Source organism: Fukomys damarensis, unplaced genomic scaffold, assembly GCF_012274545.1.
Source record: "Fukomys damarensis isolate Sample0158 unplaced genomic scaffold, DMR_v1.0_HiC HiC_scaffold_28, whole genome shotgun sequence".
In the NCBI taxonomy this organism is placed as follows: Eukaryota; Metazoa; Chordata; class Mammalia; order Rodentia; family Bathyergidae; genus Fukomys; species Fukomys damarensis.
In genome coordinates, this window is record NW_022900940.1 from 15180376 (window position 1) to 15195241 (window position 14866).

At 34.5% G+C, this 14866-nt stretch overlaps 1 pseudogene; it reads left to right on the plus strand.

Annotated features, from left to right (window-relative positions):
• The window catches only part of LOC104873689, a 46971-nt pseudogene that overhangs the window by 30634 nt on the left and 1471 nt on the right, over positions 1-14866 (plus strand).

Below are 14866 nucleotides of genomic sequence, written 5' to 3' on the forward strand. Positions count from 1 at the left end.
GTCTCTTGGAGCTTTTTCGGCAGGGATTCAGTGGGGATTGAAAAATGATTTTAAGAATATGGTGAGGAGTTTGGTTCTGAGAGATAGTAGATATCTCTCTCCTCCCTATCCTCCATCTCCAACTGGAAAGCTCCCCTCGCTCATTACTGGTGAGATACAGGTGTTTTTGTTTGGTTTTGTTTACGAGGTTTTCTTGTTTTTGTTTTGTTACTGTTGTTTAAGCTGCCTCTACCTCTCTGAGAGTTCTGGGACACTCAAGAAGCCAGGAAAAACAAGCAGGCTATCCTAGAAAGCTGGTCCTTCAGCACAAGAGATACAAGGACAAAAAGAGATGGACTTATTCATTCGGCCAGTGTCATTCTCACCAGGACCTTTGTGTTTGCTTTCGTCTCATAGGAGCCAGCGCGCTGGGAATCTGGTCCTACCTTTTTCTAGCAGTAACTTGCTTTGTTTGCTGAACTGAGCTAGAATTGGTTTTTGTCTGCAACTTTGATATAAGGAAGGAGGTGGGTCACTCACGCAAGTTAGAAGGATGCTTGGGAATAAGTAGAAACAAATGAGGTTGTGGCAAGGTAAAAGTGAAAGTGAGGGCTTGAAGTAAAATCGTACTCAACAAAGTTTGTGAGAACTGGGGGAGGAAGCTACTTTCTGGAGCTCCATCCTTTCATTTTTCCAATGATCCTGCATAAATCTTCTTTAGTGATTCATGAGCACAGTTACAAAACTGTATCTAAGGGCCAGGAAGGCATCAGAAATCTCTCCATAGTTGCTTACATTGGAGGCTTGCTGAATGTTGACTTAGTCTTTATATTAGAAAAATTATCTATAAGTTTAGATGCATTTTAACATAACTCACTGAAGTAATTTCAAAATAAAGCTACATATTATAAATTAAACGTGCAATTTCTCTCCAAATTTCAGCACTTATTGCCTTTCATTCTCCTTCAGTGCTTCTAGGCATACTAAATGAGTCTAAATTTGACTTTCATCTTTGTTAATTTGTCTTAAATCAATTTTTGATTGAGTCATTAGTTATTAATGTCACTGCAATTTTCACCTTCTATTGGGATTCCAATTTGGAAAAAAAAATATTCTGTGTCTTAAGTTGTTTGAGCATTTGCTTTTTTAATAGATGCATGTGTACTTGAAAGATGAACTTTTAAACAAGTGCAAACAAGAATCCAAGCAAAGATAGCAGCTTGAAAATAATGTACTAATCTGTTTGCATTGCATGGTTTAGAAAATAATTTATCCCATTCTGTACAAAAGGTACTTTAAAAAAATATTACTAATATGGTAGCTGCAGGGAATACATTTCCATTGCAAAGAAGGTTTTTAACAAAGATGATGTCTTTGTTAATTCAGTTTTATTTCCATAATGGGATTTTTTAAATTGAATGAATGTTATCTCTAGAATGATGGTGAATATTGAATTAATATTTTGTTAAATGCCGGTGTGTATGAAATGCTTTTTACAGATGTAAAGAAATAACCTTGTCCTCAGGAAGCATACACTGTAGTAGGGGAGTAAACAGAACACCCTGTATAACAACCATCTCGTAAGACAGAGAAAGTACAGCAGTGGTTCAGAGTTCTGACTTGGATCAGACTGAGGTAATCAGAAATGACTTCTTGAAGGAAATTGCATTTGAAATGGTTCTTGAAGAATTTTTTCCAGAAAAATTTCATTTTTCTGAGAAATGAGAATAAGCAATCTAGGAAGAGAGGCCCAAACCTCCTATCGTCTGATGGTTACAGGGTGAGGTAGAAATGAAGTCTCTGAACGCATTTCAGGTCAGCCTCAGTTGCCTCTGGGACTAGCATGCACGAGGCTGTAGACTGCAGCGTTATACCAGCAGCATGATCACTTTCCTGTCCTCATCCTACTCCCAGGGCTCGTGTAGATTGGAGTTAACAAATAATAATGAACAGATTATTTTTTTCCTCTATCCTGGACAAAAACCCATTTCTAGCAACTTTAAGTGAGGAAACTAAAAATCTGTTTAGGGAAAAAGAAAATAAATCATTGAATTTGAACAGATAGAGTATTTTTAAAACAATTGAAGAAAACAACTTCAATAGTTGTAAGCTAAATGAATCTCACATGTTCCTGGAATTTGGGGGGCAGATTCATAAGCAGATTTGTGAGTCAGGAAGACTCATTCATTACCAAAACATAGGTTGTCTCAAAAAGGAACAATAATGGAAGTGGTTAATATTTGATAGAGTTCCATTTAAAGAATATTGAAACATTAAGCATCCAGGCTCAATAATACAGACTTAATTTGTATCAAATATTACAGTTCGCATCTACTTCCTTATTTTGTCTTCACAGTATTATGAGGTGGTAGATTGGTGAGAAAGTTTACTCTCCTCTAAAATGAGGAGAGAAATTTGAAAATAAAAAGGATTGAACTATAGCCACCGATTTAGTTAATGGTCGAGGCAATTTTTTAAATAGCATATCTAGCTCCGGTTTTGTTCTCTGCTTTAAAAATTAAAATTTGCCTTTATATCTGCAATAATGATTGCCTCTCCCAACTTCCTTTGTCCTGAAGAAAAATTTCTGTAGCTGTTTATTTAAAGTTGTAGAATAAGTAACACATGCACATTTTACATTGTTCAAAATATGTACATATACAGTACATGCACAGTGAAATATTCCTCTGTCCATAAGTCACTTAGTTTTTTGGGTTTTTGGGGGTTTTTTTGGTACCAGAGATCAAGCTCGGGTCCTTGCACTTGCAAGGCAGGAGGTGAAACCATTGAGCTACATCCCGGGCCCAAGTCATTTAGTTTTTGTTGTGCCTTGTGCCTAGGTGCCCCCCAAAGCCTCATGCAATCTTTTGTGTAAGTAGCTGAGTCTGGAATGTGTCATTCCAGGATTAAGGGCATGTGATTACTAAACTGCTGCACGTGACTGGTTTGGCGCTGCCCTACCTCTGGTACTCTGAATAAGATAAAAGGACCAGAAAGAGACTGCTAAGGTCCCTTGTTGCTTTTTCTACCTTCTTGCTGGTATGAACTGTTTCTCCTCCGAAGTGTCCCTCCTGCCTCTCTTGTGTCTTGCTGCTTCTGCCTGCATTGACTGTTGCCACTCTGCCACCCTGCCTCAGAACCAGATGAAACCTCTCCAGACTGTGAACCAAATAAACCTTTTCTCCTTCAATTTTGGGCATCGGGTATCTTGTCTTAGCAAGGAGAGATGTGTAAGTAACCCAGTTCCCTTCCCTCAAATGTACATTGCTACTGGGCATGGTGCCACACGTCTGTAATTCTAGCACTTGGGAGGCTGAGACAGAAGGACTGCTGTGAGGTTGAGGCCAGCCTGGGCCACATACTGAATTCAAGGCCAACCTGGCGTGCATAGTGAGACACTGTCTCACAACAAGCAAAACAAAGCAACAACAAAAAATAAGTTGCTGACGTTCTGTGCAGTCCTGCAGAAATATTGCATATCTTTGCAGTCACATTTATGTGTCTTTAAGTGTATTTTTACACATGCATACACATTCACCAAGCGCCTTACTTTTCTTCACTTAGCAACCCAGGCTGGCTATTCTGTAATATTCCATCCTTTCAAATGGCTGTGTAGTTTGCTCGTGTACATATATACCATGACTTATGTAACTACTTCCCTGTGGTTACACTTAGGGTTTTTTGCATCTCTGTGCTAATATAATCAGTGATGAAATGCATATTTATCCATACTTGTCATTTTTGGATGTGCCCTAATCTATCTGAAGTTGAGAATTATTTTTAAAATGCAAGTTCTGCAGGTCCCTTTGTTGATGGCTTTTAGCTAAGTGGTTCATTTTTAAACTGTGCTTCAGTAGACACAAATTTAATGCTAGTAAGACATTGTTAGCTCAGAATTACTGCTTTTCTTGTCTTCATCTGAAACCAATACGTCCTTGTGTTGATTGTGCAGGTGAGGCTCGGAGTGATCATCACCCTAGTTATGTCGTTCATCCTGGCCTCCTCCTACAAAGGATCGCGGAGTACTTTTCATGCCTCAAGCTTCCATGTGGGGATCATCCAGGGGTTTTGTTAAAATGCGGCTTTTGATTTTAAAGATCTGTTGTTGGGCCACAGAATCTTTTGTGACAATCTGCATAGTCTGCCGTAGCTCTTAGCCCACAGTGCTCTAAGCTAAAAAGACGGGAGAACAAACTAGGGGAGAGGATGATGTGGAAGGTGGGTAATGGGAAGTCAGTGAACCAGAAGCAAAAGATCTTAGGATTACATTAAACTTTGCCCCTTGTTATTTGATATATGACTTCTTCAATTAGCCACCAAAATCTGTTGTTTTTTTTTTTCTAACTGGTAAATCGGTGTAGAAATTCCTGTGTGTGTCTTAGTTATATCAGATGGTAAAGTTCAGACTTCTCTGAAAAAACTCAGTTTGTCACATGTGAAAGAGTTAAATAGATATGTGGAGCAAGCAGTACCCTTAATTTCATACAGTGCTTGTTTTGGGAAAGAAATTATGTGAACAGTTAGAAACTTGAGAAGCTTAACCTGCATTAATTAATGTAAAAATAAATCATAGCATCCAAGAGTGTGGACACAGAGCGTGCTCAGCTACTTAAACATGATTACATAGAAAAAAAATGAAAAGAAAATTCCTATTAATTAGCATTTGTCTCTGAGAGGAAAAGTACTGATGTAGGTTTTTTTTTAAAATTTTACCTTTTCACAGTTTTTCATAGTTTTATATATATTCTGTGAAAGAGTGAATATAACTTTTACAAAAAGGAAAAGCAATTATACTTTAATTAGACTAAAAACATGGTCATTTTCCTCTGTGCAGATTAGGGATATATTGTAAGCTTGTGTCATCATAACAGAAAGAGAGTGTAGTAAGTCAGTAATAAATTTCTACTATTTACCAAGCACTAGGTCCATTCTTTTACATGCACAAACTCTTCAGGTTAGCCATGTAAGTTAGCATTATAATAGCATGTCTGTGCAGCAGGAATAAGTATTTCTACTATACACATAAGATCTCATTTCTCCCCTGCATAAAAACCTTTGATTTATGTTCCATTGCCTCATAGTCTACACTTGGAGCCATTTCCAACTTGGGGGAACACAGGCTGCTTCACTGTCTTTTTACTATTTATAATAACAAATATTTTAAAAGGAAGTTTTGTTACACTATATATACATTCATTCTGTTCGCTGTCCAACACAATTCCTATTCTCTCAATTTGGCCCAGAAAATCCCATAGGTTGGATACAGGGTTGGGGTAAAACCAGGCCCTGACAGCTTCCTTCTGCTTCCTCTCTTGCTGGGTCTATTCCAGCTACAATGGCCTTGCTTCTATTTCTAAAATCCTATTGGTTCCATTCTCACATGAGTGGCTTTGTACCAACTACTGCGTGTGCTGAGATATCCTCCCTCCCCAGCATGCACAGTTCAATTATGTGTTCAGTGTGGTGTTCTCACAAATAGTCTTCAAGTATCTTCTAAATATAGTATTCACCCTTCACTGGTATCATTTATTTTCCTTAGAGGAGTTAAAGCTACTAAAAATTTAATCACACTTTTTTTTACTGGTATAAAGTCTAATTTTTCAGCAGAAGCTGAACTTTCAGGCAGGGACTTTGTCTATATTAGTTCTAGCTAAAGACCTGATAGAGAGAGAATGTTGTGAATTTACTGGGCTCAGAGTTCTGCTGCTCTTTCCTTTCATGGATTCCAGATAGCGGGACCCAGCTTTAGATGTGTGTACATGTGTGCCTTAGGAGTCATCCTGGAGAGGACTCAAATCTGTTCTGTTTTCAATCTCACCAGACTCCTCAGGACGAAGGGGATAAATTATAAAGAAAACAGTTTTATTTTATTACCCTCAATGTTGTAATCCAGTGTCATTGGGCTGTGGAAAATATGGCAGAAAAGAATATACAATCTGAATATATGTCGTGTGTCTTTGTATTCATTTTGCTCCATTAAGTATCAGAAATGCATGTGTTCTACAGACTTTTGTGGGTAAAAAAAATTTTATTTGCTTATTATTGATACTTTAAATACCTTCAGTTGAAGTAGTCAGTAAATTTATTTATCTTTAAATTTGGAATATTTTCTTTTTATCTTTCTATGTGAATGAATGCTACCCTACTTAAAAAAACACAAAACTGAAGATAAAAATCCTGCTTTATAATGTAGACTGGACCCTTTGCTCTGAAAACTATCATATTTGACATTCCCGTGTTAAAGAAAATGCATCACATGTTGACTTTCTGTGCCTTCTGGGATGCTCTAGGATGGAAAAATTTTCCTTCTGAACCATATGATGTATAGAGTTCAGAGACTGCTGAAATTTTAATATCAAAAGACCTTTGCAAATGATTTTTTAATGATTCTATTATTTATAGGTCTTGAGGTGACTTGACAAGGGTAGGGATCTCTGAGACTATATTTAAATCTGTGATTTGATATAGAATACTGAGGAAGGAGTCTTTAAGGAAAATTAGTGAAGGGAAAAATATATACCATGGCAAGGTAAAAACAAAACTCTGAGACTCCATTCTCATAGAATTTCCAACAAAAGGCTCTAAGCAAGAGCAATTGTCTTTGTATTTTTTTTTTTTTGGCATATTCTGCAGTAGGAGTAATTTTCTAAGATCAAAATAGGTTTCAACTGGCATTTTATTATGTTTATTTTGCAGCATAAAAAAGATAAGAATGCTAACATATTTATTTAGCAAGAAGAGATAGACCAGTCATCCAAAACATACCAGACACTGAGATCCACATTTCAAGACTGAATGATAAATGTTTTTTTGTTGTTCTTTTTTTTTTTTTTAAGTATCTGTCATGCTATCAAAATTTACTTTGGTTCATTAAATTGCCTGAGCAATTATGGATTACTATTATCATGATGTGATGAGCTGTCAGACATTTCTTAAAGTCTTCACAATTCATAAGCCACAATAAATCTCTTTTTTATCTTCCTGCAAATCCTCCCTTTAATTCAATAGACCTTTCTTATAGTAGTAGGACTTTGATGGCTATAATAGCCTTAAAGATAAGCTATTTGTATTAGCCCACCTCAATTTGCTGATGATAAAGTACAATTTCTGTTAAGAAGAGTAAAAATGGTAATGCAAGAGTTTTCTCCTAAACTATTCAACAAAAATAAAGTTTGAAATGTTAATAAAACTTGTATATGGATTCAATCTTGATAGCACCTTTCAGAACAAGATTATGAGGATGTATTTGCTATCAGTGTCAAAGTGGTAATAATCTTGCCTTCCTGTTCAGGTTTTTATGTCATTAAGTGAAATAAAATACATCAGTCAGGATTAAGTCGCGACTAGTACAAAACTAACTGAACTGTGTTTAAATACATAAGGAGTTTCTTTTTCTCATACTATGAGATATAAGCAGGCTACTAGAAGTGTTCAGTGTCGTCACGAGGGCCTCAATCCTTCTGTTTATCTTCTCTGAAATCCAACATTCCTTGGATTTTGACTTCACATAAGAAAGACGGCTCCTGTATTTTCTAAATTGTATCTGTGTTCTGGAAAAAAAAACTAATATGGCCAATTGTAAAGGTGGAAAGCAGTGGCCCTCCATGAGTCTTTCCAATCACAAATTTTGCTAGATACTTCACTAATTGATTTCCTCTAACCCCTTATATCTGAAGAAACAGATCCCTTAGCCACACCATGCTAGAAGTGAGCTTTCCAGATTCTATTATAGAAGAATGAAAGAAGGGTGTAAATGGTTTTTAGATGTCAGACTGACTTCGTGCCTTGAATTCTGTTTTCCCTAAAATCAGATGTCTATTATGACAAGCACAATGACAACAGAAATGATGTTTATAACTACTATGTAATGACCTCCAGCATGGTCTTAATATATAGGCCCTTGGTAAGAAAAATACAATGATAATTTTTAAAAATAAAATTAAATAGTGCTAATCATTTATAATGTAAATGAAATGTTTATTGTGTGCAATAGTCATTTTTCTTAGCATTTTATATGCTGACTGAATAAAGCCCCAGCACAGCTCTATGAAGTTTGTTATTTATCTGTGACACCTTCGTTTTATGGGCGGGTGGCATGAGGCACAGCGATGTTATGCTGATAACTAAGTGGGCGTTTTGCATCCAGGCATTGGATCTCAACTCCCTGCATTAAATTGTGTTTATGAGACTATTATTGGGGCCTTCTGACTGATAGCACTGCAGGGCACAAGGCAAGAAAGATAGGCCTCAAAACTTCTTTTACCAGTGCAGAAACTGAGGCCCTGTGAGAGAGCTGTCATGACCAAAGTCAACCAGGCTTTTCGGTTTGAAAAGGTTTGACAGAGAAAGTGAGGCTCCTCACATGTAATCCCCATTCTCTTTTTTATAGGATAGAGCATTCTAGTTAATCACTAGATCAGCTGTTACGAGAATGATGAATAATATTACCAGGATGATAAATTATTGTTTCTGGTATACTTGAAATGTACAAAACTATTTTTGAAAAATGGTTTATATTTCCACCAGTTCCTACATAAAGTTATTTGTTAGGTTTAGAGACTTGCATCTATTCAGGTAAAAAAATGGCAACAGTGTTTCATAGGTGTGCCTTGTGTTTTATCTTCTGTCATATCCGGAGGCCATAAAATCAGTTTGCTCCACTGATAGTAACACTCAGTTTGGTCATATAAATTACAGTGATTCTTGCGCATTCTTTTCTATTCTTAAACTGTGTTTTTCCTTTTGTAATGATTAAGTACCTGAGAGGGCATGGGAATTTCCTTGGTCCTGGACTGACAGTTGATTGAGAAATCTTTCGTAGTTTAAATATCCTTTTTCTTAATTGATGCTCTTTTCTTAATTGATGATTTCTTGAGAAGATAGAAGTGTGTTTTTGTTTTTGTTTTTGTTTTTTTGTGGTATTGGAGATTGAATCTTTACAACAAACTACATCTTCAGCTGTTTTATGGAAAGTGAGAAGAGAAGGGGAAAGGAAAGAAGGGAAAAGAAAAATAGGAGAAAAGGAAAAAATGGAAACATTCTTTGTAAATAGTCAAGGGTAAAAGGGGTGAAAGGAGGGCAAGGAAATGGGGAAAAAATAAGAACCAAGACACATCATGTAAAGAAAGGTACAAGATCCCAATGATGAGTGTAACTGAATACCAAAAGTGTATACCTAAAGAAAAAAGTATACCTAAAATGTAACATTAAACTTAGTGAGAAAAAAATGCCTTAATTGGAGACAGGGTTTCATGAAGTCACTGAGTTTTTGGTTGGGTTTGAACTTGGGGTCCTCTTAGCTCAGCTTCCCAGAGTGCTAGGATTAAAGATGCATGATTTTTAAATCTTATCTTTTCTCTAACTTAACTGCTTTTTTTTTTCTAAAACAGCACCTTTTCTCCTAAACTAGGATGAAAAAATCAGACTGAATCCTCATTTCATTTTTGTTAAAAATCTCGAGATAAGAAATTTATTTAATAATTACCTCCAGTGAGATTAATTTCTGTGTGTATGTGTATTTAGTTTGGATTTTTTTGTCTGTTTTTACTGTTTCTCACCCAATTTTCTCTTTAACAATACCACTATGGAATCATGAGCTTCTATTTATTCAATATATTGCATACTTCTAGGGAATTTAAGAACAAAAACACTAAAAGACACATACAATGAGGCAATTAAAATTTAAGATGTTCTGGGAAAATAATTTCTTTGTTCTTTTCAGAAAGTCAGTATAATATAAAAAAGAACAGATATCTGTCAAGAAAGAATAAAGAGACACAAACAAATTCAGTGCATGATCCAAGTCAAATGGTAAGATTTAAATGTGGAGTATATATTAACTCTTAGAAAAATTCCTTGTTATTTGTTTATGTCATAAAATTATTGAACTTATATAGGAAAATAGCTTTATTTTAAGATATATACCTTAAAGAATTTAGGGCTAAAGAATCATGATGCCTGAAGTTTATATACAATTAATTCTATAAAACAGTTGTAAATGTACAGTTAATTATATATAAACTGTAGGTATCTAGACAAAACAAATATGGCAAAATGTTAAATGTTTAGTTTATTTGAAGAGTACAGAGGTGATCATTTTTCATCATTTCAACTTCTCTGCATCAGAAATTTTATTTTGAAAGCATTTGGAAAATAATTGACTATGGTTACTTTGAAAATGTCACATAGTTTCTTAAACCATTAGCCACAGTGTTTTCTAAAATATTTGTTTTGCCTTAGAGAATTAATTCAGTATTCAAGATGACAGGGCTGGAGCCCTTTACTCTGCTTTAATCAGAACAATAAGATTTCAATCTGATTTATATTTTGAGAATCTGCTTTTGAGATATTTTTGAACAAAATCTTATGGTAACTTTGAAAAATTTGAAATACTCTAGGAAGAAGTCATAAATTTATTCAGAGATTCCTGGATGAAATTTGTCCCAAAATGATTCAAAGTTTTGTAAAATATGACATTTTCCTAAAGCCAGCGATTTTCATACCTGATTAAGAACCTTATAAAAGAGAATGGCAGGAACTTAGTGGTAAATATTTTGGTAGGCTATTCAGTCTCTATCAGAACTTTACAACCACCTTTTTAGAGGGTGAAGTATTCATATAAAATATACAAAAAGAGTATGGATATATTCCAGTAAAATTTTATTTATATAAACAGTTGGCAGTTCAAATATGGAAGGTTTGCAGACCTTTGTAATTATGTTAAAATATAGTGAAAGATTTTGTGATGCTGTACCATAAATCCTGTCTTCTCAAGATCTATTCTCATGCTGTTTACTTTCTGCAGAAATATCTTCCCTCTCTGATCAACTAGTTAACTACATATTAATTTTAATTTCTCCCTGAAGTATCACATTCCCAGGAAAAATTTTTGATTGAGTCACTTCCTGAGCTACATGCTTTTATCACTTAAGTAACCATCATGCTTTTATATGATTATCAGATTAATTCTTAAAATTGATTAATGATCACCTATAGTGTAAGTCATTAAGGAAAGGAACAGATTCTGGTTTGCTGTGTTGTTGACATTCACTAACTAGTTTTGCAACCTTCTTTGGCACCACGGAACTAGTAAGCCACTGGCACTTAGTGGACACTAGTAATTTTGTTGAATAGATTAGTTGGTAAGCTTCCAGACTTAGCTCCTATTATACTTTAAATGCAAAGAATAAGTCAGAAGTTCAAAGGATATAGATAGTAAAACATTAGTTTGTATCCAGGAATAAGCTTTTCTCCTCCATTCTTTTTTTTTTCATTCTCTCTTTTTTTCTTTTTATTGAGTTTATTGGTACAATCTAGGTATATAATACAGTTACATTCATTATTGGGATACTGTACCTTTACATAATAGGTTTTGATTCTTATTTTTTCCCCTTATTCCTGCCCTCCCTTCATCCCCTCCTCCCCTCCCCTTTTACAAACACTTTATTTCAATTTTTTCACTTTCTCATATTTTTTTCTCTCCCTTATTACCTTTCACCTACCTCTCCCACTTTCCCTACACCTTTAGCCCTTTTCTTCCTATTTCACATTATTAATTATCTCATTGGGATCTTGTGTACTATTATAGTTTTTCACACCAGAGAAACTATTTGGTATTTACACATGTGTGGCTTATTTATTTCACTTAGGAGTATATCCTCAATATGTATCCATTTTCCTATGAATGATTCTAATTTCTCATTCTTTATGGCTGAGTAGTATTCCATTTTATAGAAAAACCACATCTTTATCCAGTTTCCAACTAATGGGCAAATGGGCTGTTTCCAAGTTTTAGCTATTACAAACTGTGCCACTATAAACATTGCTGTGCATATATCACTGTGGCATGATTCTTTAAATTCTTTTGGAAAGATACTCATCAGTGGGATGGCTAGGTCAAATGGAACCTCTAATTTCAGCTCTTTGAGGTATCTCCATATATCCTTTCTTTTCTAACTCTGCCTTATTTGTACAAAATAAAAAACAACAATAAACTGGAAATTTTTGGATAAACTAATCTAAAAACAGTAAGTAGAATGAATAATTTAAAACTCTAGGATTCAGCAAAATATGACTTGGTAATTTGTGACTTTATGATTAATTATAATGATCAGTCAAAGAAATCTCTGTATGAAAATTTAAAACAGGGAATCCTAAAATTATAAAACTAAAAAGGAAAGTAAAAGAGAAAAGACAATGATGTAAAATTAAAATAATCCTTAATTCTGAAGATGAAAATGGTCCTTGAACATAGTTAAATTGCTTCTTGCTCTTGTAGTCTTGTATTATTCTTTTTTTCATTACTTAGATAATCCTTTATTAGTTTCTGTAATCAAACCCATGTTGATATGACCTTATATATTTAATACAGTGTGTTACCCCTGTACAAATGGAAAAAAATTAACATTTCTAGACCAATGTGGCTGTTAATTTCTGTACAGTGCCAAATTAACAAAGTAAACTGGGATAACTTTTTCCAAAGTTGACAGCACAGTTAAAGTTTACAAAAATTCAAATGATATATATGAATATATATATTTATATTAATATTTATATTTATATAAAAAGACCAATAATAGCAGTATGTTATGCATCAATAGCAGCAACAGCTTTTCCAGGTTCTGCAGTCATCTGAACAAAATTATAGACATTCAACACACTCCATTAAAAAAGCAAAAACAAAAAAAAAAAACCAAAGAAAAGAATAATACCCAGAAAACAGCAAAGTTCTGCTACTGTTTTGGTACCTGGCACCATTTTTTATTAGCATCTTAATCATCATCTGGAGAGAGAACATTCTAGAGTAACATCATTAAAAATAGCTCTGCTAAAGCACAGTCACTACTATGTATCATAAAGCAGGTACAAGATATATTACATTCACAGAGGTACGATACAGTACTGTCCTACATCTATAATACTAGAATCAGTTTTGGTTTATAATTTACTTTGTCTGTGAATAAGATTGCTACCCCTGCTTTTTTATGGGCTACTGTCACATGGAGAATTGTTTTCCATCCTTTCACTTTCAGTCTATGGGCTTCTTTTTGAACTAGGTGTGGTTCTTGTATACAACATATTGTTGGATTTTGCTTCTTATTCCATTCTGCCAGTCTATTTTTTTTTTTTTTTCTGTACCGGGGATTGAACTCAGGTCTTTGCACTTGCAAGGCAGGCCACTAAACCACTGAGCTAAATCCCCAGCCAGGTCTATTTCTCTTTATTGGTGAGTTGAGGCCATTGGCATTGATGGTTATAACTAATATGTACTGACTTATTATTGTCCTGTTATTGGCCTTTTGTTGACTTGTTTTACTTTTTTATCTTCTCCTTTTAGTTTCTTGCCTTGCCTATTTGATTTGCTCTATTGGGCCTCATGGTAGCCCTTGTCTTTTAATTGGCAATAAAATTGGAGCATAAAAATTTCAGATAAAACCTACTAAAAACTACTAGCATCCTACAATTTTGAATAGATATTTTTGAGGAATCTTTTAATTTTTTTCCCTATTTGAAAGGTTTTAAAGTTTGAGTAATGGAGTAGTCAGAAGTGCCTCAGAAGCTGAAACATGACTTTTATCATTTTGTCACTTTTTCCAGAATTTTGTCATATGTATTAGGTTAAAGTGAAAATCCAAATTCTAGACAGTGGTCCATCAAACTTTCTACCATTTGTTCAAAATATCTGTTCCTAATTATTAGCCACTTAATTTTGCCATTCTACTACATAAATCCTTACTTTTGGTAAATGAGTTTATTTGGTTTTGCAACTTATTTTCGAATATTTTCCAATTTTATGACTTTCTATTCTTTGAGCTTTTTTTTCTATTCTTTGAGCTTTTAAGTGAATCTATTGTTTTAATTACATTGTACTTTATATGTTAATTCAACTGCTAATTTTTCATGTAACTGCTTTTTTTTCTTTTGGTACCGGGATTAAACTTGGGTCCTTGTGCTTATGAGGCAGGTGGTGGAACCACTGAGCTAAATCCCCAGCTCATGTAACTATTATGTTATTGTATAATTTACCATAAGTTCTTATACAGTATGTGATACATTGAACATTTAATGACACTATTTTTAATGAAATATTTTAAGAGGGAGTTCAGATGATTAAGATAATTTTTAATAAGTTACCATCTTTCCTACAAATGATCACTATGTCTTATTAACTTCGGCTAGTCTACAACTAGCCCAAAATGTAGCCAGAATTGGTCTTTATTATTCAGCTTAATTTATATAAATAGCTATTTGTTGATTTTTATTTTATTAACTTATCTAAGATTAAATACTAGTATCTTGGAGAGTAATGTATCTGTGAAGATGGCACTTCTACAGTTTATATCCTTAAGATTTGGTGTTTATAAGACAAGATATTATTTAGATATTTGTTCAAGAGAAAGTCCATGTTTGTCTATTTAGAATCAAGAAAATATCAAAAGGAATGAAAAAGGTCAGTGTGGGGGCCCAGTCATGGCCCACTGGAGTTTGACATTTGGAAAATAACTTCTTCCTGTATAATTAAGGCATCAACACAATCTATGCAACATTTGTTACTTTTCAAGGACACTGTTTGTTAAGCTTGTTTTGTTCTTTGACCCTGCCATAACAGGAACTAGCCGAAAATCTGATATTATCTGTAAAAGTCAGGAAATCCTGTCTTTGCATAAAGATAAAAACAGTAGCTTGGTGTTTTCTGTTGTTGTGTGCCCTTAAAAGCGTCCTGTTGATGTGTGCCTTTAAAAGGAGCCGTTTCTGTGAAATAAATCAGACTTCTGTTGATCTCCACTCAGGTTTGAGTGTTCTTTCCTTTCTCAATCCTCACTCCCCAACTCAGGCGTGTTCGTGTTGTGACGGCTGGACCGCCGCAAGTCAGCCTCATTAAAGTGAG